Consider the following 23421-nt stretch of genomic DNA (forward strand, 5'->3'; position numbering starts at 1 on the left):
CACATGTATTACTATTTCCTCAGAATTAATTCTCATAAATTTTGTGCCACTTTCAGGATGTGACAGGAATGACCTACAAACTATCCCAAGGAAAGCCCCAAAGGAAAGAGCCAAGCCAATGGCTTTATAGAATTAAGCACAAATTCAGAAATGAAGATGTATTTCATCGGAGTAGAGAGAAAAAAAAACAATCAAAATAGCAAATATCAAAGAATAAGAAGAATTTATATAGCAAGTCAAGGAGATAAGTGAAGAAGATAAAGCTAAAGACAAACTAAAGACAGGACCTATGAACATTTGAGAATTGGTAAGTTAAGAGAGAAGAATATTGTCTGGTGGTGGCCTTAATGGACAAAATGAACAGACTGACAGTGCAAAATGAGAAATTTGGATCATGGGGTTCTTTTCAGAATTATTTCAGGAGCAAAGAGAAGGGAGAGGCCATGGTCTTATGTTGAGGTGCCAATCAGAGGAGAAAAAGACAGCTGATAGAAGAGCCAACATGATGGCTCCAGAAGTGAGCAGCAGGATCCAGTTGTTGAAAAAGAGTAATGCTCTCAGTCCTGACAGCCTCACTGCTGAGTTCAACACAACACTGGAGGATAGAAGTTTCAGCAAAGCTTTGAAGCTACTGTTTTCGGTGGTACCTAGGAGGAAGGGGAAATGGCCATCAAGGTGACACAAGGAATCTAGCTGCAAAAGGTGCTGAAACTGGCAGAATTCATACTTCCCAAAGCCCAGGAACAGCAATAAAGGGATAGGCAATATTTGACTGACAATTATTAGAATTTCTCTGAAATTCATGAAATGTCAAAGGCTGTGAAATGTGTCTGGATCAAAAAAAAATACCTTTGGTATATGCTTTTCTTCTCAAACTCTTGCAGAGAAATGAAATGCCAGATGTATTGATGAAATCGAAGAATATAACACATAGCAATGGGTAGATAAGGGAAGAAGCTGAAATAATAGTGAAGCAAGGAAAGTTTACCTTTATAAGTGGTTTGCCACACCTCTCTTATGGAAACTTATGTCGGGTTTGAAAGAAGCAAAAGTCTAGGGCCACCTGTGTGGCTCAGTCAGTTAAGCATTCTACTTCAGCTCAGGTCATGATCTCATGGTTCGTGGGTTTGAGCCCCGTGTCAAGCTCTGTGCCGACAGCTCAGAGCCTGAGCCTGCTTCAGATTCTGTCTCCCTCTTTCTCTGACCCTCCCCTGCTCACACTCTGTCTCTCTCTTTCAAAAATAAACATTAAAAATTTTTTTTAAAAAGAAAACAAAAGTCTAAAGATGAAAGGGGGATGGTTTATATATAACCAGTTAAATATTTTTCAGAAGAAAACATTCTGGTAAGATACACAGAAGGCCAGAGAAGCTAAAATCAGACAAAGTGAAAAGTTATAAATATATAAGCCAAAGGCAAATATGCTAGTAGCAAAATTCTGTAAGTGGTGAAAATTCTTGGCATCCACTTTGTAGGAAAATAACACAGGAATAACTTGGGAAATCAGAATAAAGATCAGAGGAAAATAAAATAAATGTGGAGAATTTGTAAGTTATTATCATATAGGCTAAGACTGAGCAAGCAGTTTGGGTGATATAAAGCCATGCTGATGTGAACCACTGAGGTAGGTGTCTGGGACAATAAATCCAACATTCAGAAAGCTCACATTCTAGCACCTGGAAGAAGACAAGGTGGGCTTGATCAAAGTGTGGTTTTTAGAAGAATTAATACAGTGCAGAACAAAATACTTGAATTTAGGCATCAGACAAATCTGTTTGCATCTTAACTCTAAAATTTACTGGTTATATAGCGTTAGACAAGTTATCTCTCTAAGGTTTGGTTTTTTCATTGTAAAATGAGGATAATAATGGTATCAACCACAGAGGGCTGTTGTAAGAAATTTATGAGATAATATATATAAAGTTCTTAGAAGGGTTCCTGGCATATAAGAAGTGCTCAATAAGTATAGGGATATCAGGGGAAATGTTCAACAAAATTTTAATAGTAATATTTCTTGGTGATAAGATTTGTAGAGTTCTTCCTTCTTTATCTCTTGAATGGACTTATTTTAATTCCAGTAGTTAACATGCAGTGTTATATTAGTTTCAGGTGTACAAAAGAGTGATTCAACAATTCCAGACATCCTCCAGTGCTTCATGACAAGTGCACTCCTTAATCCCCATTGCCTATTTTACCCATCCCCACCTAACCTTCCCTCTGGTAACCATCAGTTTGTTATCAACAGCTAGGAGTCTGTTTCTTGGTTTCTCTCTCTCTCTCTCTCTGTCTCTCTTTCTCTTTTCCCTCTTGCTTGTTTTTGTTTTGTTTCTTAAAGTCCATATATGAGTGAAATCATATGGTATTTTTCTTTCTCTGACTGACTCATTTTGTTTACCATAATACTAACTCCATCCATGTCATTGCAAATGGCAAGATTTCATTCTTTTTTATGGCTAATAAGATTCCATTGTGTATATGTAACACATATTCTTTACCCATTCATCTATTAATGGACATTTTTGTCTCCTTCCATAATTTGGCTATTGTAAATAATGCTGCTATAAATATAGGAGCCCATGTATCCATTTGAATTAGTGTTTTTGTATTTTGGGGTAGATGCTAGATTGGGAGGTAGTTCTATTTTTAACTCTTTGAGGAATGTCCATAGAGTTTTCCACAGTGGCTACACCAGTTTGCATTCCCACAAACAGTGCAAGAAAGTTCCTTTTTTTCCACATCCCACCAGCACTTGTTGTTTCTTGTGTTGTTAATTTCAGCCATTCTGACAGGTGTGAGGTGATACCTCATTGTAGTTTTGATCTGCATTTCCCTGATGATGAGTGATGTTGGGTATCTTTTCATTTGAATGGACTTTTACAATAACATCTTATTTTGAAATAGTTTAAGACTCAGAATAATTGCAAAAATTATTATAGAGTTCCTGTGTACCTTTCACCCAGTCTCTACCGATGTTAATATCTTACATAACCATAGTACAATGTCAAAACCAGGATATTAGCATTGCTACAATACTATTAACTAAGGTACAAACTTTATTTGAAGTTCACCAGTTTTTATAAGCACTCTTTTGACATACAGTTCTATAAAATTTTATCACATGTGTAGATTTGAGCAACCATCACTACAATCAGAACACAGAACTGTTGGTTGTGAATTTTAAAATGACAGTGTGGCATGTTTTCTTTCTTAAAATATATAGCATTATAATTATAAATTATAATCTTTTTCTTATCCTTTAAAAAATTCCTACCAAAACTTACACAATGAATGAAAAACAAAAATTTATAGCTATAAATACCTACATTAAGAAAAAAAGAAAGATCTTAAATAAACAGCCTAACATTACATTTCAAGGAACTAGAAAAAGAAAAAACTAAGCCCAAAATTAGCAGAAGGAAAAAAATAATAAAGATTAAAGCAGAAATAAATTAAATAGAGAATAGAAAAGCAATAGAAAAGATTAACAAAACTAAGAGTTGATTTATTGAAAACATAAAGAAAATTAACAAATCTTTAGCTAGACTAACCAAGAAAAAAGAGAGATAAATTGAATAGATAAAACCAGAAATGAAACACATTACAACTGATACTACAGAAGCACAAAGAGACTACTATGAATAATTATAAACCAACAAATTGGACAACCTAAGAGAAACAGATAAATTCTTAGAAATATGCAACCAAACAAGACTTAATCATAAAGAAACAGAAATTCTGAACACATCAGTTATGACTAAGAAAATTGAAACAGTAATCTAAAATCTCCCAGCAAAGAAAAGCTCAGAACCAGATGGTTTTATGGGTGAATTCTAACAAACATCAAAGAAGAATTGACATCAATCATTTTCAAACTCTTTCAAAAAACTGAAGAGGAGGTAACACTCTCAAACACATTGTAGCAGACCAGCAGTTCCTGATACCAAAGCCAGATAAGGACAGTATGAGAAAAAAAAAAAAAACCTGCCAGCCAACATCCTTGATGAACATACATGCAAAAATTCTCAACAGAATACTAGCAAACCGAATTCAACAGCACATTAAATGGATCATTTGCCATGATCCAGTGGGATTTATCCTTAGGATACAAGGATGATTCAACATATACAAATCAATAAATATGATACATTACATTAAAAGAATGAAAGATACAAATTGTATTATTCTCTTAGTAGATACAGAAAAGGCATATGACAAAATTCAGTATCCTTTCATGATAAATAAAAGTGGGTACTGAAGGAACATACCTCAATACTATGAAGCTATAAATGACAAACCCACAGCTAACATAGTGGTGAAAGCATGAAGGTTTTCCTCTACGATCAGGAACAAAACAAGGGTATCCACTTTCACCATTTCTATTCACCATACCATTGGAAATCCTAGCCAGAGTGATTAGGCAAGAAACAAAAATAAAAGGCATTCAAACTGAAAAGAAAAAGTAAAACTGTCTCTATTTGCAAATGACACGGTATTATATATAGAACACCCTAAAGACTATACCAAAATACTTAACACTAATAAATGAATTCCATAAAGTTGCAGGATATAAAATCAACATACAGAAATCAGTTGTGTTTTTATACACTAATAACAAAGTATCAAAAAAGATAAAGAAAACAATCCAGGGGCACCTGGCTAGTGTAGTCAGAGGAGCATGCAACTCTTGATCTCAGGGTTGTGGGTTCAAGTCCCATATTGGGCGTAGAGATTACCAAGAATAAAATCTTAAAAAAAGAAAACAATTCAATTTACAATAACATCAAAAACGGTAAAGTACTTAGAAATAAATGGAACCAAGGAAGGAAAAGATCTCACTGAAAACTACAAGACTTTGATGAAAGAAATTGAAGAAGACAAAAATTAATGGGAATATATCCTGTGTTCATGGATCAGAAGAACGAATATTGTTTAAATGTCCATACTACCCAAAGCCATCTATAGATTCAATGCAATCCCTACCCAAATCATAATGGTGGGGTGCCTGGGTGGCTCAGCCAGTTCAGCATCTGACTCTTGATTTCAGCTCAGGTCATGATCTCATGAACATGGAATCAAGCCCTTCCTCAGGCTCCATACTAAGCTGAGTGTGGAGCCTGCTTGAGATTCTCTCTCTTTCCCTCTTTCTTTGTCCCTGCCCTGTGTGCACATTCTCTCTCTGAAAATAAACTTTTAAAAATCACAATGGCATTTTTCACAGAAATAAAAAACACAGTCTCAAAATTTATGGAACCACGAAAGTAGCCAAAGCAATCCTGAGAAAGAAAAACAAAGCTGGAGGCATCATACTTCCTGATTTCAAACTACATTACAAAGCTACAGTAATCAACAGTGTGGTACTGGTATAAAAACAAACAGATAAACCAATGGAACAAAGTTAAGAGCTCAGAAATAAACCCATATTTACATGCTCAATTAATATTTGATGAGGGAGACAAAATACTCAATGGAGAAAAGATAGTATCTTCAACAAATGGTGTTAAGAAAACTGGATATTCACCTCCACAAGAATTAAATTGGACCTCTATCTTACAACACTCACAAAAATTAACTTGAAATTGATTAAGGACTTAAACATAACACCTGAAACCATAAAGCTCCTAGAAGAAAACAGGGGGAAATCTCCCTGGCACAGGTCTTAGAAAATATTTTTTTGGATATGACACCAAAATGACAAGCAATAAAATAAAAAATGAACAAGTGGGACTACATCAAATTCAAAAGCTTCTGCACAGCAAAAGAGAGAGTCAAGATAATAAAAAAAAAGGCAACCTATGGAATGGAACAAAATATCTGCAAACCATATATGTGATAAGAGATTAATTTCCAAAATATATAAGGAACTCCTAAACTCACTAGCAAAAACACAAAACAAAACACAATAAAACCCAAAAACAAATAATTCAAATTTAAAAATGATCAAAGGACCTAGATAGACATTTTTTCAGAGAAAATATGCAAATAATCAACAGGTATATGAAAAGATGCTCAACATCACTAATTCATCAAGAAAATACAAATCAAAACTATAAGATATCATCTCATACATGTTAGAGTGGCTATTATCAAAAAGGAAAGAGATAAGTGCTAACAAGGACATGGAAAATAAGGAACCTTTATGCACTGTTGGTCAGAATGTAAGTTGGTACATCCATAATGGAAAACACTATGGAGGCTCCTCAAAAAATTAAAAATACAACTACCCTATGATCCAGCAATTCCACTTCTTTTTTTAAATTTTTTTTAAGTTTATTTATTTTGAGAGAAAGAGAGAGAGAGTGAGTGGGTGAGCAGGGGAGGGGCAGAGAGAAAGGGAGAGAAAGAATCCCAAGCAGGCTCCACACTATCAGCACAGAGCCTGATGGTGGGGCTCGAACTCACAAATTGTGAGATTCATGACCTCAGCCAAAACCAAGAGTCGGATGCTTTAACTGACTGAGCTACCCAGATGCTCACAATTTCACTTCTGACTACATAACTGAAGGAAATAAAATCACTACCTTGAAGACATATCTGCACCTCCATATCTATTGTAGAATTATTTACAATAGCCAAAAGACAGAAATAAACTAAGTGTCCACCAATGGGTGAATGGATTAAGAATATGACATATATAAACAATGGAGTATTATTATCCATAAAAAAAGAAATCCTGCCATTTGTAATAACATTGGTAGACCTTGAGGGCATTATGGTAAGGAAAATAAGTCAGACAGAGAAAGACATATACTGTATGATCTCAGTTACATGTGGAATCTTAAAAAAGAAAAAAAACCTCATAGCAACAGGTGATTGCCAGGGGCTGGGGAGCAGGTGATGGATGATAGTGGTCAAAAAATACAAACTCCCAGGGCGCCTGGGTGGCTCAGTGGGTTATGCGACCGACTTCAGTTCAGGTCATGATCTCACTGTTTGTGGGTTTGAGCCCCTCGTCGGGCTCTGTGCTGACAGCTCAGAGTCTGGAGCCTGCTTCTGGTTCTGTATCTTTCTCTCTCTCTCTGCCCCTCCCCCACTCGCACTCTGTCTCTCTGTCTCTTGAAAATAAATAAATGTTAAAAAAAATTTTTTTAAATACAAACTCCCAGTTAAAAGATGAATAAATTCTGGGGATGTAATGTACAACATGGTGACTATAGTTAACCATACTATATTATATACTTGAAAACTGCTTAGAGTGTAGATTTTAAATGTTTTCTTTCACCATATACAAAAAAATGGTAACTATATTAGGTGATAGATGTATTAACTAACCTTATTGCAGTAATCCCTTTATAATATATATATATATATATATATATATATATATATATCAACTTATTACATTGTATTCCTTAACATACACAATGTTATATGTAAATTATATCTCACTAAACCTGGAAAAGTTCCTTCCATAGATATATAGTACATTTGAAAATAAAAAAGGTTGATAATAGTCAATATGGGAACATTTTAGGATGCTGCAAACTATCGATAAACGTTCTTAATAGAAGTATCTTTGTAGGGCCTTTCAAATTCAGTTTCTCACATGCACATCCCACAGTAGCCAGCCAACTTTAGCTTGCCTCCTAAACATGATAGAAAGAAAAATCAAAGAAAGGAGGCAGATAAAATGCTTTAGACTATCGTCAATGTGTAATCAGGGAGATTTACCTTGGAGCTTGTTGTAAGTGGATAATCTCAGGCCCCACCCAGAACAATGGAATCAGAATATTTACTTTAACAAGATCTGCTGGTGACCCTTATGCACATTAAATTTTGAAATGTGCTCTTCTAGAGATGTGGTAAAAATAAAAATGGTAATATATATTTTTAAGCATATTTATTTCTTCATCAGAATGAAGGACCAGCAAGGAAAATGAAAACAAGAGAGGAAATGTCAGCTGATAAAGATTTCAAGAAATTTTTTAGAAGACAGAAAGTAGATGAAAGAGTGGTCACTCGTTTATCAAAGTAGAGAAGTTCATGACCTAAAGGATGCAAAGAGGGGATTTTATTTATTTTTCATTTTATTTTATTTTATTTTATTAGGGAGAGAGAGAGAGAGAAAGCGCAAGAGTGGGGGAAAGGGGCAGAGGGAGAGAGAGAGAATCTAAGCAAGCTCCACACTTAGCACAGAGCCCAATGCAGGGCTTGATCCCATGACCCTGAGATCACGACCTGAGCTGAAATCAAGAGTTGGATGTTTAGCCAACTAAACCACCCAAGCACCCCTCAAAGAGGGGATTTTAAAGAAAAGATGCCTAGAAATATCTACAGAATCCAGGAGAGATTCAAATCTTAGAGGTATCATTTCTGGCAGTGTGTAGGAATGGAATTATGGGGTACAAATGGGGATAGATTGAAAATGTATATGTGGAATAATCAAACTTTGCCCCCTACACACACACGCGCGCGCGCACACACACACACACACACACACACACACTACTTCCAACACTCACAGAACATCCTCAGCCAGAACCTACTCTGTAAACCAGAAACCAATAGAGACTTATTAACTGGAGAAGCTGAACAAAAATCTGAGGAATCAGGGATAGCAAGAAAGATGATGGGTGAGGATGAATACAAAGTTGAATGTAAGTTGAAATGCTGCATATGAAATGGTCAGACACCCATGCATACCCCTTTCTCTATACCATGGTCAGAAAGTCTTCTAACCAAGTCAGTAACCTCAGGCAAGTAATTGAAAGAACCATCTCTGGAGAAATGTAGTTTAAAAGAAAAGACTTCTACATATTGACAGTTTGGGTCCCCAATGAATTATGTGAACAATCAGTAGCAAACTTCTGCACACTGTACACCCTGCCCATATTCACAAAGCCCCTATTCATGTTTTATGCATCAAACCTACATATAAGCAAGTAACCAATCATCATATCACTGATGAAAGCTCTCAACATATGACAAAAGCAAAATTAAACAGAAAGAAAGAAACTGAAGAAAGTAATTCAGAGAATGGAGAAAAAGCTGAAAAATATGAGAAATTATGGCTTCTATGAAATAGACATAAAATGTTATGAAAACAATCAGGAAAAAAGTTTAAAAAAACTCTTAAAAATTAAAACTTAATAAAATTAGTTTAATTCATTTTATGTAAAATTAATACATGTAACTTAATAAAATAAAAACTCAATAGAAAACGAAAAAATAAAATCACAGAAAATTCCCCAAAAGTAGGACAAAAGTGAATGGAAGTCAGAAAATCGAAAAAAAATTAGTGTTCTCCATAATCAATCCAAGAGTTCTAATATCCAACTAATTAACGCTAGGTCCTAGAGAGACAGAGAGAGAGACAGAGAGAGAGAGAGGAGAGAGAGAGAGAGAGAGAGAGAGAGAGAGAGAGAGAGAAAGTGAAGGAGAAGAAATTTTCGAAGAAATACCATAAGAGAATTTTTTGGACCTGAAAAACATGAGTCTCCAGATTAAAACTGCTCACGAAAGTTCCAACAAAATGAATGTTAAAAGCTTTACCTATACCAGGGCACAGTACTGAAACTTCAGAAAAGTCCCAGGATGACATTTGTACAGCAAGCTAAGGGAGTAAACAGTCCATATGGGAAAAAGAGAGCAAAGAACCTTAAAGAAAAGCAAATTTTAGGAAAAGAAATTTTATGGTAGATGAGTTAATATGATGAAATATTTGAGAGAAGAGAAAAGGAAAGGTGGGGGGAATATTTGATAGAACAACTTGGAAAAAAATTAAGAATACTATTTACCTTATTATAATAATATAAACACTGATACCAATTTAATGAAAATAAATGGTGACATGTCTATATTGAAAAGATGAAGAAAATGAAGAAGAAAGAAAGAAAAGATGAAGAAAAATAGATGAGAAAGCTAAATCCTTATCTACCACTACAAAAAAACAATAGATATTAAATTTTTAAAGTCAATAAATAGTAGAGTGAGGATGTTGTCTAGAAACATGGAAGTAAATAATAGAAGAAACACCTAATAATATTGAAAGTGGTTGCATCCAAAGAGTCAGATCCAGGAATACATAAGAAAGGGGTAAGGAATTGCAGATTTATGTCATAAATCCCTTAACTTCTTAAATTATGCAAATGGATTACTTTGATTTTAAAAAATAACACAACTTCTGCTTCTTGGAAGATGGAGTAGATACATTTTTTCTTTATTCTCCCCACTAAGCACATCTAAAAACCCTAGAAATTATATACAAAACAAGCATAGGAAGACTATGCTTCCACTCTTGCATGCATCCACTCTTGCAAATTCATAAGGTGCTGCCCAAAACCTCCACTGGGTGGCACCAGAAAAGGCCATGTAAGGAGTTGGAATTTCTTCACTCCTGGGCAATAATGAGGACCCATTAGTAGAAATCACCCGAGGGAGGGGCTAAGATGGAAGAATAGCATGGAAGTTTTTTTTTTATGTCTCTCTTCCCTGAAATGCAGCCAGATCAACATTAAACCATCTTGCACACCTAGAAAACTGATTTGAGGATTAACACACCAATCTGTACAACCTGAACCACAGATCTTGGCAAGTACATGGCGCAGAGAGGTGAACTGGGGGACAGAGGAAGCCGCAGAGGGCAGCGAGCTATTTTTGCTTGCAGAGAGAGGATGTAGACCAGGGTAGGAAAGCACCCCCACCACCACCACCACCAAAAGCAGCTGGAGAGAAAGTGGAAAAGTGGAAACAGCCACAGGACTGAAAACAAGGGGCAGAAAGGAGAAAAGACAGGATTTAAATTCCATTAAGACTCTATAAACAGGGGGAATGCAGACTCTGAAACTCTGCAGCTCGATACCTGGTGGTGCTCTGGAGGGAAGGGCAAATCCCCAGAGGCAGAGAGCGAAGTCCAAGGGGTCCTCGGGCCACATGGGGAATTGTGGTTCCCCTGCTGGGAGGACACTTGGTAGAGGCTGTGCAGTCTCCCCACAGGCAAAGGACCCAGTGGGCCCTGAGAACAATCACATTCACTGGTACTAGAACATGGACATTAAGGGTGAAGCCTAGTGCCAGATGTGTGTTGTGATTTTCCAGAATCCCTGAAATGCTGCTGCTACAAGATCGAGTGAACTTTTTCTGGGGCAGGCTGGCACCCAGCCACAGTCTCTAGGCATCAACAGCAACGTGGTCTCTCAAACGTTCCTGGGGGTGGGCCAGTACCTGGCCATTGCTCAGCGAGACCGTCCCCCAGAGGGTCTGAGCAGATCAAAGCCACAGTCCCTCAGAAGGGAGGGGTTGGGAGGAGCCAAGATGGCGAAACAGCATGGAAGGTTTTCTTATGTCTCACATCCATGGAGGAGCCAAGATGGCAAAACAGCATGGAAGGTTTTCTTATGTCTCACGTCCATGAAATACAGCCAGATCAACACTAAACCATCCTGTACACCTAGAAAACTGATTTGAGGATTAACACAACAATCTGCACAACCTGAACCACAGAATTCAGCAGGTTCATGGTGCAGAGAGATGAACTGGGGGAGAGAGAGAAGCCTCAGGGGCAGGGAGCTGTCTTTGTGTGCAGAGAGAGGATGGAGATGTGGGGGGGGGGTGGGTGGAGAGAGGAGAATACAGGAAAAGCACCCCCCACCAAAAGTAGTTGGAGAGGAAGTGGAAAAGTGGAAACAGCTGCAGGGACCAAACTAAAAAGGGAGAAAGGAGAAAGGGGAGGGTTTAAATTCCATTAGGACTCTATAAACAGGGGAGGTGCAGAGTCTGAAATTCTGCAGCTTGATACCTGGCAGTGCTCTGGTGAGAAGGATGAATTCCCAGGAGCAGAGTGAAGTCCAGGGGGCCTCAGGCCACACAAGGAGAGGTATTTCCCCTGCTGGGAGGACATTTGGTAGAGGCTGTGTGCCCCCCACAAAGGCAAAGGCCCCAGTGGACCCTAGAAAACAACGACATTCACTGGTTCTGGAATAAGGTCGTTAAGGGTGAAGCCTAGTGCCAGGTGTGTGTTGTGATTTTCCATAATGCCTGAAACAATGCTGCTACACGATCACATGAACTTTTTCTGGAGCAGGATGGCATCCAACCACAGTCTCTAGGCATTGCAGCAGCACGGTCCCACAGGCATTCCTGGGTGCAGCCCGCACCTGGCCATTGCTTGGTGAGAACCTCCTGCAGAGGGGCAGAATGGGGCAAAGCCACAGTTGCTCAGAATTAAGGGGTTGGGAAAAACAGCCACATCTGAGATAAAACTCAGGAGGCAGGTGCCACTTGGCAACTTGATGACTTGGTCATGGACAGTGTAAAAGGGGAGTGGATGAAAGCCGGAGACAAAGGATAAGGGTGTGACTGCTGACTGGAGAGAACAGAGTTCAGATACTAGAGACTGGGTAGCTGGGTGATGCCATTTTAACCTCTCCCACACATGTGCATACTCACCTACAAGGGCCATAACAATCCACTCCAGTAAGCTAAGCAGCGCCATCTAGGGAAGAACAGAACCATTACACTAAGCCCCGCCAAACTGGGCCAACCTTGCTCTTAAGAAACACCAAAAATCTCTATGCCTGCTTAGTTTATGGACTATAAAGTGATTCATAGGTTGACTTCTAGGGGTAAACAATGTACTTTCAATCGTATCTCAGTCTGTTCATGCTGGTCCATCTATTCAATTTTCTTTTTTTTCTTTTTTGTTTCTTTTTGTTGTCTTGAATACAGAAAGAGAAATTTTTTTCAATTTTTATTAAAATACTTTTCTTTAATTATTTTCTACTATATTTATAACTTTTTTGTAAATTTTCAAATACTACTTACTTCCATAATTTCATTTTATTCTATTTCATTGTATTCATTTTTTCAAATTTTCAAATGTTTTCCTTTTTTTGTTTTTGTTTTGTTTTGTTTTTCCTCCTTTTCTCTAATCTATCAAGCCCCTTTCAACACCCAGACCAAAACACACCTAGGATCTAGTATCATTTATTTGATTTGTGTGTGTGTGTGTGTGTATGTGTGTGTTGTCTTTAATTTTTTAATTTTAATTTTTTAACTCATTGATTCCTTTTCTTCCTTGAAAATAAAAAACAGAAGGAATTCACCCCAAAAGAAAGAGCATAAAGAAACGACAACCAGGGATTTAACCAACACAGATACAAGCAAGATGTCTGAACCAGAATTTAGAATCACGTTAATAAGAATACTAGCTGGGGTCAAAAATTGATTAGAATCCCTTTCTGTGGCTAAAAAAGAAGTAAAAGCTAGTTAGGATGAAACTGAGCTGCAATCTCGAATGGATGCCATGGTGGCAAGGATGGATGAGGCAGAGCAGAAAATCAACAATATAGAGGGCAAACTTATGGGGAATAATGAAGCAGAAAAAAGGAGACTACGAACTAAAATTAAAGAGCACGAAATAAAAATTAAAGAACTCAGTGACTCATTAAAAAGGAACAACATCAGAATCATAGGGGTCCCAGAAGATGAAGAGAGAGAAAAAGTATTATGTGAGCAAATCATAGCAGAAAACTTTCCCAACATGGAGAAAGACACAGACATCAAAATCCAGAAAGCACAGGGGACTCCCATTCGATTCAACAAAAACCAACCATCAACAAGGCATATCTTAGTAAAATTCACAAAATACTCAGGCAAGGAAAGAATCATGACAGCAGAAAGGGAAAAACAGTCCTTAACCTACAAGGGAAGACAGATCAGGTTTGCAGCAGACCTAGCCACAGAAACTTGTCAGGCCAGAAAGGAGTGGCAGGATATATTCAATGTGCTGAATTGGAAAAATATACAACCAAGAATTCTTTATCCAGCAAGACTCATTCAAATACAAGGGGAGATAAAAAATTTCCCAGACAAACAAAAATGAAAGGAGTTTATGAACACTAAACAGCCCTCCAAGAAATTTTAAGGGGGACTCTCTGAGGGGAGAAAAAGTGAAAAAAAAAAGAAAACCGAAAAAGACCAAAGGCAACAAAGATGAGAAAGGACCAGAGAACACCAGCAGACACTCCAACTCTACAAGCAACATTATGGCAATAAATTCATGTCTTCCAGTACTCACTCTAAATGTCAATGGTCTAAATGCTCCAATCAAAACACACAGGGTAACCGAATGGATAAGAAAACAAGATCCATCTATATGCTGTTTACAAGAGACCCACTTTAGACCTAAAGACACCTTCAGATTGAAAATAAGGGGATGGAGAACCATCAATCATGCTAATGGTCAACAAAACAAAGGCAGAGTAGCCATATTATGTCAGATAATCTAGATTTTAAAATAAGGACTATAACAACAGATGAAGGGCATTATATCATAATTAAGGGGTCTATCCACCAAGAAGACCTAACAATTGTAAACATTTATCCTCCAAATGTGATAGCACCCAAATATATAAATCAATTAATCACAAACATAAAGAAACTTGTTGATAATAATACCATAATAGTAGGGGGCTTCAACACCCCACTTACAGCAATGGACAGATCATGTAATCAGAAAATCAACAAGGAAACAATGGCTTTGAGTGACACACTGAACCAGATGGATTTAACAGAAATATTCAGAATATTTCATCCTAAAGCAGCAGAACTCACATTCTTCTCGAGTGCACAGGGAACATTCTCCAGAATGGATTACATACTCGGCAACAATTAAGCCCTTAACAACCACAAAATGATTGATATCATACCGTGCATATTTTCAGTCCACAATGCTATGAAACTTGAAATCAATCACAAGAAAAAATTTGGAAAGATTACAAATACTTGGAGTCTAAAGAACATCCTACTAAGGAATTAATGGGCTAACCAAGAAGTTAAAGAGGAAATTAAAAAGTACATGGAAGCCAATGAAAACAATAACACCATGGACCAAAACCTCTAGAATGCAACAAAGTCAGTCATAAGAAGAAAGTATACAGCAATCCAGTCCTTCCTAAAGAAGGAAGAAAGGTCTCAGACACACAACCCAACCTTACACCTCAAAAAGCTGGAAAAAGAACAGCAAATAAAACCCAAAAACAGCAGAAGGCAGAAAATAATAAAGATTAGAGCAGAAATGACTGTGATGGAAAACAACAACAACAAAAAAAAAAAAAAAGAGTAAAACACATCAATGAAACCAGAAGCTGGTTCTTTGAAAGAATTAACAAAATTGATAAACCACTAGGTTTGGATCAAAAAGAAAAAGGAATGGGCCCAAATAAATAAAATCAAGAATGAAAGAGGAGAGATCACAACCAACGCTGCAGAAATAAAAACAATAATAAGAGAATATTATGAGCAATTATATGCCAATAAAATGGGCAATCTGGAAGAAATGGACAAATTCTTAGAAAAATATACACTATCAAAACTGAAACAGGAAGAAATAGAAAATTTGAACAGACCCATAACCAGTAAAGAAATCAAATTAATAATCAAAAATCTCCCAAAAAACAAGAGTCCAGGGTCCGATGGCTTTCCAAGGCAATTCTACCAAACATTTAAAGAAGAGTTAACACCTATTCTCTTGAAGCTGTTCCAAAAAATAGAAATGGAAGGAAAACCCCCAACTCTTTCCATGAAGCCAGCATTACCTTGATTCCAAAAGCAGACAAAGACCCCACTAAAAAGGAGAACTATAGACTAATTTCCCTGATGAACATGGATGCAAAAAACCTCAATAAAATACCAGCCAACTGGATCCAACTATACATTAAAAAAGTTATTTACCACGACCAAGTGGGATTTATACCTGGAATGCAGGGCTGGTTGAATATTCACAAAACAACAAATGTGATGCATAACATCAATAAAAGAAAGGACAAGAACCATATGATCCTCTCAATAGATGCAGAGAAAGCATTTGACAAAATACAGCATCCCTTCTCCATAAATAAACCCAAGAAGGTAGGGATAGAAGGATCATACCTCAAGATCATAAAAGCCATATATGAAAACCCAATGCTAATATCATCCTAAAGTCAGGAACAAGACAGAGATGTCCACTCTCGCCACTGTTATTCAACATAGTATTGGAACTCTTAGTCTCAGCAATCAGACAATGCAAAGGAATAAAAGGCATCCAAATTGGCCAGGAGGAAGTCAAACTTTCACTCTTCGCAGATGGCAAGATTCCACAAAAAACTGCTAGATCACAGGATATAAAATCGACGCACAGAAATTGGCTGCATTCCTATACACCAATAATGGAGCAATGGAAAGAGAAATCAAGGAATCGATTCAATTTATGTTTGCACCAACAACCATATAATACCTAGGAATATACATAACCAAAGAGGTGAAAAATCTATACACTGAAAACTATAGAAAGCTTATGAAAGATATTGAAGAAGACAAAAAAAGGGAAAAATATTCCATGCCATTGTTAAAATGTCAATACTACCCAAAGCAATCTACATATTCAATGCAATACCTATCAAAATAATACCAGTATTCTTCACAGAGCTAGAACAAACAATACTAAAATTTGTATGGAACCAGAAAAGACCCCAAATAGCAAAAGCAATCTTGAAAAAGAAAAACAAAGCAGGAGGCATCACAATCCCAGGCTTCAATACATATTACAAAGCTTTAATCATCAAGACAGTATGGTACTGGCATGAAAACAGACACTCAGATCAATGGAACAGAATAGAGAACCCAGAAATGGACCCACAAACGTATGGCCAACTAATCTTTGACAAAGCAGGAAAGAACATCCAATGGAATAAAGACAGTCTCTCCAACAAGTGGTGCTGGGAAAACTGGACAGCAACATGCAAAAAATTGAACCTGGACCACTTTCTTACACCATACACAAAAATAAACTCAAAATGGATGAAAGACCTAAATGTAGGACAGGAAACCATCAAAATCTTCGAGGAGAAAGCAGGCAAAAACCTCTTTGATCTTGGCCACAGCAACTTCTTACTCAACACGTCTCCAGAGGCAAGGGAAACAAAAGCAAAAATGAACTATTGGGACCTCATCAAAACAAAAAGCTTCTGCACAGCAAAGGAAACAATCAGCAAAACTAAAAGGCAACCGACAGAATGGGAGAAGATATTTGCAAATGACATATCAGAAAAAGGGTTAGTCTCCAAAATCTATAAAGAACTTATCAAACTCAACACCCAAAAAACAAATAATCCAGTGAAGAAATGGGCAAAATACATGACTAGACACTTCTCCAAAGAAGACACCCAGATGGCAAATAGACACATGAAAAACTGTTCAACATCACTCATCATCAGGGAAATACAAATCAAAACCACAATGAGATAACACCTCACACCTGTCAGAATGGTAACATTAACAACTCAGGCAACAGCAGATGTTGGAAAGGATGTGGAGAAACAGGATCTCTTTTGCATGACTAAAGGGAATGCAAACTAGTGTAGCCACTCTAGAAAACAGTATGGAGGTTTCTCAAAACATTAAAAATAGAACTACCCTACAACTCATCAATTCCAATACTAGGTATTTATCCAAGGAATATAGGTGTGCTGTTTCAAAGGTGCAAATGCACCCCAATGTATATAGCAGCACTATCAACAATAGCCAAAGTATGGAAACAGCCCAAATGTCCATCGATGGATGAATGGATAAAGAAGACGTGGTATATATATATACAATGGAGTATTACTCAGCAATCAAAAAGAATGAAATCTTGCCATTTGCAACTATGTGTATGGAACTGGAGGGTATTACCCTAAGGGAAGTTAGTCAGTTAGAGAAAGACAAATATCATATGACTTCACTCAGATGTGGAATTTAAGATAAAACAGATGAACACAAGGGAAGGGAAGCAAAAATAATATAAAAACAGGGAGGGGGACAAAACATAAAAGACTCTTAAATATAGAGAACAAACAGAGGGTTGCTGGAGGGGTTGTGGGAAGGGGGATGGCCTAAATGGGTAAGGAGCATTAAGTAATCTCCTGATATCATCCTTGTACCATATGTTAACTAACTTGGATGTAATTTAAACAACAAAATAAATTAATAATTAAAAAAAAAGAAATCACCTGAGAATCTTGGTCTTCCACACACCCTCAACAGTAACAAGGTGACTTCTGCACTGGGGTGATGTTAGAGAAAGCTAACTGCCCAACATAAATGAAACCCCTATAACTTTTAGTATGAGTGAAAGTCAGATGTGGAGCATTAACAAGGCACTTCCTTCCTTCCCAGCCAGGGAGTCATCAGTGGAGGTCTAGTGAAGAGATGGAAATCCTACCCTTGCCAGGAGTAATGAAAATTTCCCCAACCTTGGGTGTTAATTGAGGTTGAATAGGGAATATAGACTTCTACCCCTACCTGGAAATAATGAGGTGACACCCCTCTTACCTGCCAAATCAGTATCAAAAAAGGCCAGCTAAAACAGGTTTAAAAAAGATCCAGAGCCTCATAATATTACAGCCAAAATGTTCAAACTTCAACTGAAAATTACTTGTACAAGGAACCATGAAGATCTCAAACTGAATGAAAAAAGACAAAATAAACGGTAACCCCAAGATGACACAGTTAGAATATCGGTCCAAGATTAACCATCATCATAATCATACTTCAGTGGGCAATAATGAACACAATTGAAGCAAATGATAAAACAGAGAAACTCAGGAACAAATAGAAAGTCTCAACAAAGGAACAGAGGACATAAAGAACAAAATGCAAATTTTAGAACTAAAAAATAAAATCACCAAAATATAAAGCTCAATTGATGGTCCCAACATCAGAATATAGGGGATAGAGGAAAGAATTGGTAACCTAGAAGACAGAGCAATAGAAATTACCCCATCTGAAAAATAGAAAATATAGTGAAAAATAATACACAAAGCTGCATTGACTTATGGGACTATTACAAAAAATCTAATATTTCTCATTGGAGTCCTAGGAGAAGAGTGAGAGGGTGGGTCTGAAAAAAATGCTCAAAGAAATAACAGCTGAAAACTTCCCACATGGTTCCCTACAGGTTCAAGAAACTAAGTGAATCCAAAAATGGTAAATGCTAAAAAATCCACACCAATACATCATAGTCAAACTTCTTAGACTAAAGTCAAAGAAATAATATTGAAATCAGTGAAAGAGTAATGATTACTTATCTATAGGGGGAAAACAATTTGAATAGCAGACTTCTCATCAGAAACCATGAATGCCAAAATAAAGTAGCACAACACTTTCAAGTGCTGAAACAAAAACTATCACCTTAGAATTCCATTTCCAGAAAAAATATCAAGAATGAAGGGGAAATCAAGACATTCCCAGATGCAGAAAAACTAATAGAATTTATCATGAGCAGACTTACCTATAAGAATGGCTAAAGGAAGTTCTCTAAACAGAAAGAAAATAGTAAAAGAAAGAAACTTGGAACATCATGAAAAGAAAGAACACAGTAACCAAAAGTATGGGTATATACAATAGGTTTTCCTTCTCTTGAGTTTTCTAAAGTATGTTTTATGGTTAATGCAAAAATTATAATATTGTCTGATGTGGTTCTAAACATATGTAGAGAAAATATTTAAAACAATCACATTATAAATAGGGAGGGTAAAAGGACATAAAGGGAGCTAAAGTTTCTATACTTCATTCAAACTGGTAAAATGATGATACATGTAATAAGTTACATACATGTATATAAAATGTAATACCAAAAGTAATCACTAAAAATTCTATACAGAAAGAATCTAAGGGTGCCTGGGTGGCACAGTCGGTTAAGCATCAGGCTCTTAATTTCAGTTTAGGTCATGATCTCACAGTTGGTGGGATTGGGCCCCATGTCGGGCTCTGCACTGAAAGTGTGGATCCTGCTTGGGATTCTCTCTCTCCCTCTCTCTGTCTCTCTCTCTGTCCCTTCCCCACTCACATGCACACACATGTTCTCTCTCTCTCAAAATAAATAAACTTAAAAAAACACTATAGATAAATCAAAATGGAATTCTAAATAATGTTCAAGTAACCCACAGGAAAATAAAATAAGTAAAGCCTATAAATCAAAAACAGAAAACAAAAAATAAAATGGCAGACTTCAACCCTGATATACTGATAATTTACAATGGTCTAAATATACCAGTTAATAGACAGAGATTAGCAGTGGGAATTTAAAAACATGACCCGACTTTATGTTGTCTACAAGAAACTCACTTAAAATATAATGATATTGAGAGGTTGAAAGTAAAAATAGAGAAAATGACATATCAAGCAAAGGAGACTAGGAATAGCCATATTAGTATCACTAGGAATAGCCATATTAATATCACATAAAGTAAACTTCAAAGAAAATTACCAGAGACAGAGATGGGCATTACATAATGATAAAAGGAAAAGTCTACCAGGAATCCTAAATGTGTATGCACCAAACAACAGGGCTGAAAGATCTATAAAGCAAAAACTGATAGAACTGTTCTTAGAATTGGAAAAACAGAACTCTTTCTCTATTTAGAAAAATAGACAAATCCACAATTATACTAGGGGGAAATATGCAAGTATATGGAATTGAGCAACACAGTCAACCAACAGGATAAATAGAGCACTACACCCAATAACAGTCAACTACACATTCTTTTCAAGTACCCATGAAACATTTACCAAGATAGATCATACTGTGGGCCATAAAACAAGTTTCAACCAATTTAAAAGAATTTAAATCATACCAAGTGTGTTCTCCAACCATAATGGAATCATACATGAAATCAATAACAGTAAAATAACAGTAAAATCTTCAAACTCTTGGAAACTAAACGCACTCCTAATTAATCCATGAGTTAAAGAGGAAATGTTGGAGGATATCAAACAGTGCTTCAGAATGAATGAATGAAAATGAAAACACAACATATTAAAATTTGTTAAGACAGCTAAAGCAGTGCTGAGAGGGAAATTTATAGCACTAAATGCATATATTAAAAAACAGTAATAGTCTCAAATCAATAATCTAAGCTCTCAGCTTAAGAACTTAGAAAACAGGGGCGCCTGGGTGGCGCAGTCGGTTAAGCGTCCGACTTCAGCCAGGTCACGATCTCACGGTCCGTGAGTTCGAGCCCCGCGTCAGGCTCTGGGCTGATGGCTCAGAGCCTGAAGCCTGTTTCCAATTCTGTGTCTCTCTCTCTCTCTGCCCCTCCCCTGTTCATGCTCTGTCTCTCTCTGTCCCCAAAAAAATAAATAAACGTTGAAAAAAAATTAAAAAAAAAAGAACTTAGAAAACAAAAAGAAAAATAAACCCAAAGCAATCAGGAAAGAAATAATAAACAGCAGTCAATAAAAGTGAAAATAGAAAAATAATAGAGAAAATCTATGAAATAAAAAGATGGTTCTTTACTTTTTTCAAGTTTTTATTTCAATTCCAGTTAGTTGATATAAAGTATAATATTAGTTTCAGGTGTACAAAATAGTGATTCAACCCTTCCATTTAACACTTGGTGCTCATCACAATAAGTGCACTTCTTAATCCCCATCACCTATTTAACCCACACCCTCACCCACCTCCCCTCTGATAACCATTAGTTTGTTTTCTATAGCTAAGAGTCTGTTTCTTAGTCCCTCTCTCTCTCTCTCTCTCTCTCTGCTTTGCTCATTTGTTTTGTTTCCTAAATTCCACATATGAGTGAAATCATATGGTATTTGTCTTTCTCTGAATGACTTATTTCGCTTAGCATAATACTCTCTAGCTCGATCTATGTCGTTGCAAATGGCAAGATTTCATTCTTTCTTATGGCTGAGTAGTATTCCATTGTATGTATGTACCACATCTTCTTTATCCATCATCAGTCGATGGACTCTTGGGCTGATTCCATAATTTGGCTATTGTAGATAATGTTGCTATAAACATTGGGATGCATGTAACTCTTTGAATTAGTATTTTTGTATTCTTTGAGTAAATACCCAATAGTGCTATTGCTGGGCTGTAGGGTAGTTATATTTTTAAATTTTTGAGGAACATCCACACTGTTTTCCAGAGTGGCTGCACCAGTTTGCATTCCCACCAACAGTGTAAGAGGGTTCTCCTTTCTCTACATCCTCACCAACACCTGTTTCTTTTTTGTTGATTTTATCCTTTCTGACAAGTGTGAGGTGATAGCTCATTGTAGTTTTGACTTGCATTTCCCTGATGATGAGTGATGTTGAGCATCCTTTCATGTGTCTGTTGACCATTTGGATGTCTGCTTTGTAGAAATGTCTGTTCATGTCTTCTTCCCATTTTTTAATTGGATCATTCATTTTTGGGGGGTGTTGTGTTTTATAAGTTCTTTATATATTTTGGATATTAAGCCTTTATCAGATATGTCATTTGCAAATATCTTCTCCCATTCTGTAGATTGCCTTTTAGTTTTGTAGAAACTACAAAATCCATGGAAAGTACAGGTCATGACAGCTGCGTCCCTGATGGTTCTGAGTGACATTATCTCACAGCAGCTGGTGGAGAAGTGAGGTCTGTAGGAACATCAGACTGGCTGGACCCTAACTATGGTCTCTCTGGGCTGTGGTTTTGTGGGCTCTGTAGTAGAAGGCTTGTACAGGGGTTTTGACCAGCTTATCCCCAGCACCACCAAGGTAGATGCACTAAAGACGATGCTATTAAATCAGTGGAGCTTTGCCCTGTGCTTTCTAGGCTGTTTCTTCCCACTGGTAGGAGCATTCAATGGACTGTCAGTCCAGGACAGATGGGCCAAGCTACAGCAGGACAATCCTGGTGCCCTTATTACCAACTATAATCTCTAGCCTGCTGTGCAGTTAGCCAACTTCCACCTGGTTCACCTTCATTACAGCTTGGCCCTTGTCCAGTGTGTTACTGTTATCTGGAATGCCTATCTATCCTGGAAGACACACCAGCTCTAGACCTGCCTTACTCCATTGTCTCTACCTTGTGGTGATCCAGCTTGACCTGGATGGTCAGACAACCTCCTCAAAGTGGGCATATCAGTTTTCATGGGGTTCAGTTGCAAGTCAGAACTTAATGGGTTTAGAACCTGACTGCTTTTGAAATCATTAAAACCTTTATAATTGTCTTATACTCAAAACAAAGAGATCATTCTTTAAAAAGATCAATAAAACATTCTAGATCCATCCATGCTGTTGCAAATGGCAAGATTTCATTCTTTTTGATCACTGAGTAATTGGGGCTCAATGTGCCCCTTCAAATCAGCATTTTTGTATCCTTTGACTACCTAGTAGTGCAATTGTTAGGTCATAGGTAGCTCTATTTTTAATTTTTTGACGAACCTCCATACTGTTCTCCAGAATGGCTGCACCAAGTAGTACAATTGCTGGGTCATAGAGTAGTTCTATTTTTAATTTCTTGAGGAACCTCCATACTATTCTCCAGAGCAGCTGCACCAGTTTGCATTCCCACCAACAGTGCAAAAGTGTTCCCCTTTCTCTACATCCTCATTAACTTGTTTCCTGAGGATGGAACTAGAATGTATTATGCTAATAGAAATAAGTCAGTCAGAGAAAGACAAATATGATTTCACTCCTATGTGGAATTTA

At 36.9% G+C, this 23421-nt stretch overlaps 1 pseudogene; it reads left to right on the forward strand.

Moving 5' to 3' along the window:
• The first annotated feature begins 502 nt into the window (after window positions 1-502).
• LOC123594449 lies at window positions 503-22988 on the forward strand (annotated as a pseudogene).
• Window positions 22989-23421: the final 433 nt, after the last annotated feature.

This window comes from Leopardus geoffroyi, chromosome X, assembly GCF_018350155.1.
Source record: "Leopardus geoffroyi isolate Oge1 chromosome X, O.geoffroyi_Oge1_pat1.0, whole genome shotgun sequence".
Lineage (NCBI taxonomy): Eukaryota > Metazoa > Chordata > Mammalia > Carnivora > Felidae > Leopardus > Leopardus geoffroyi.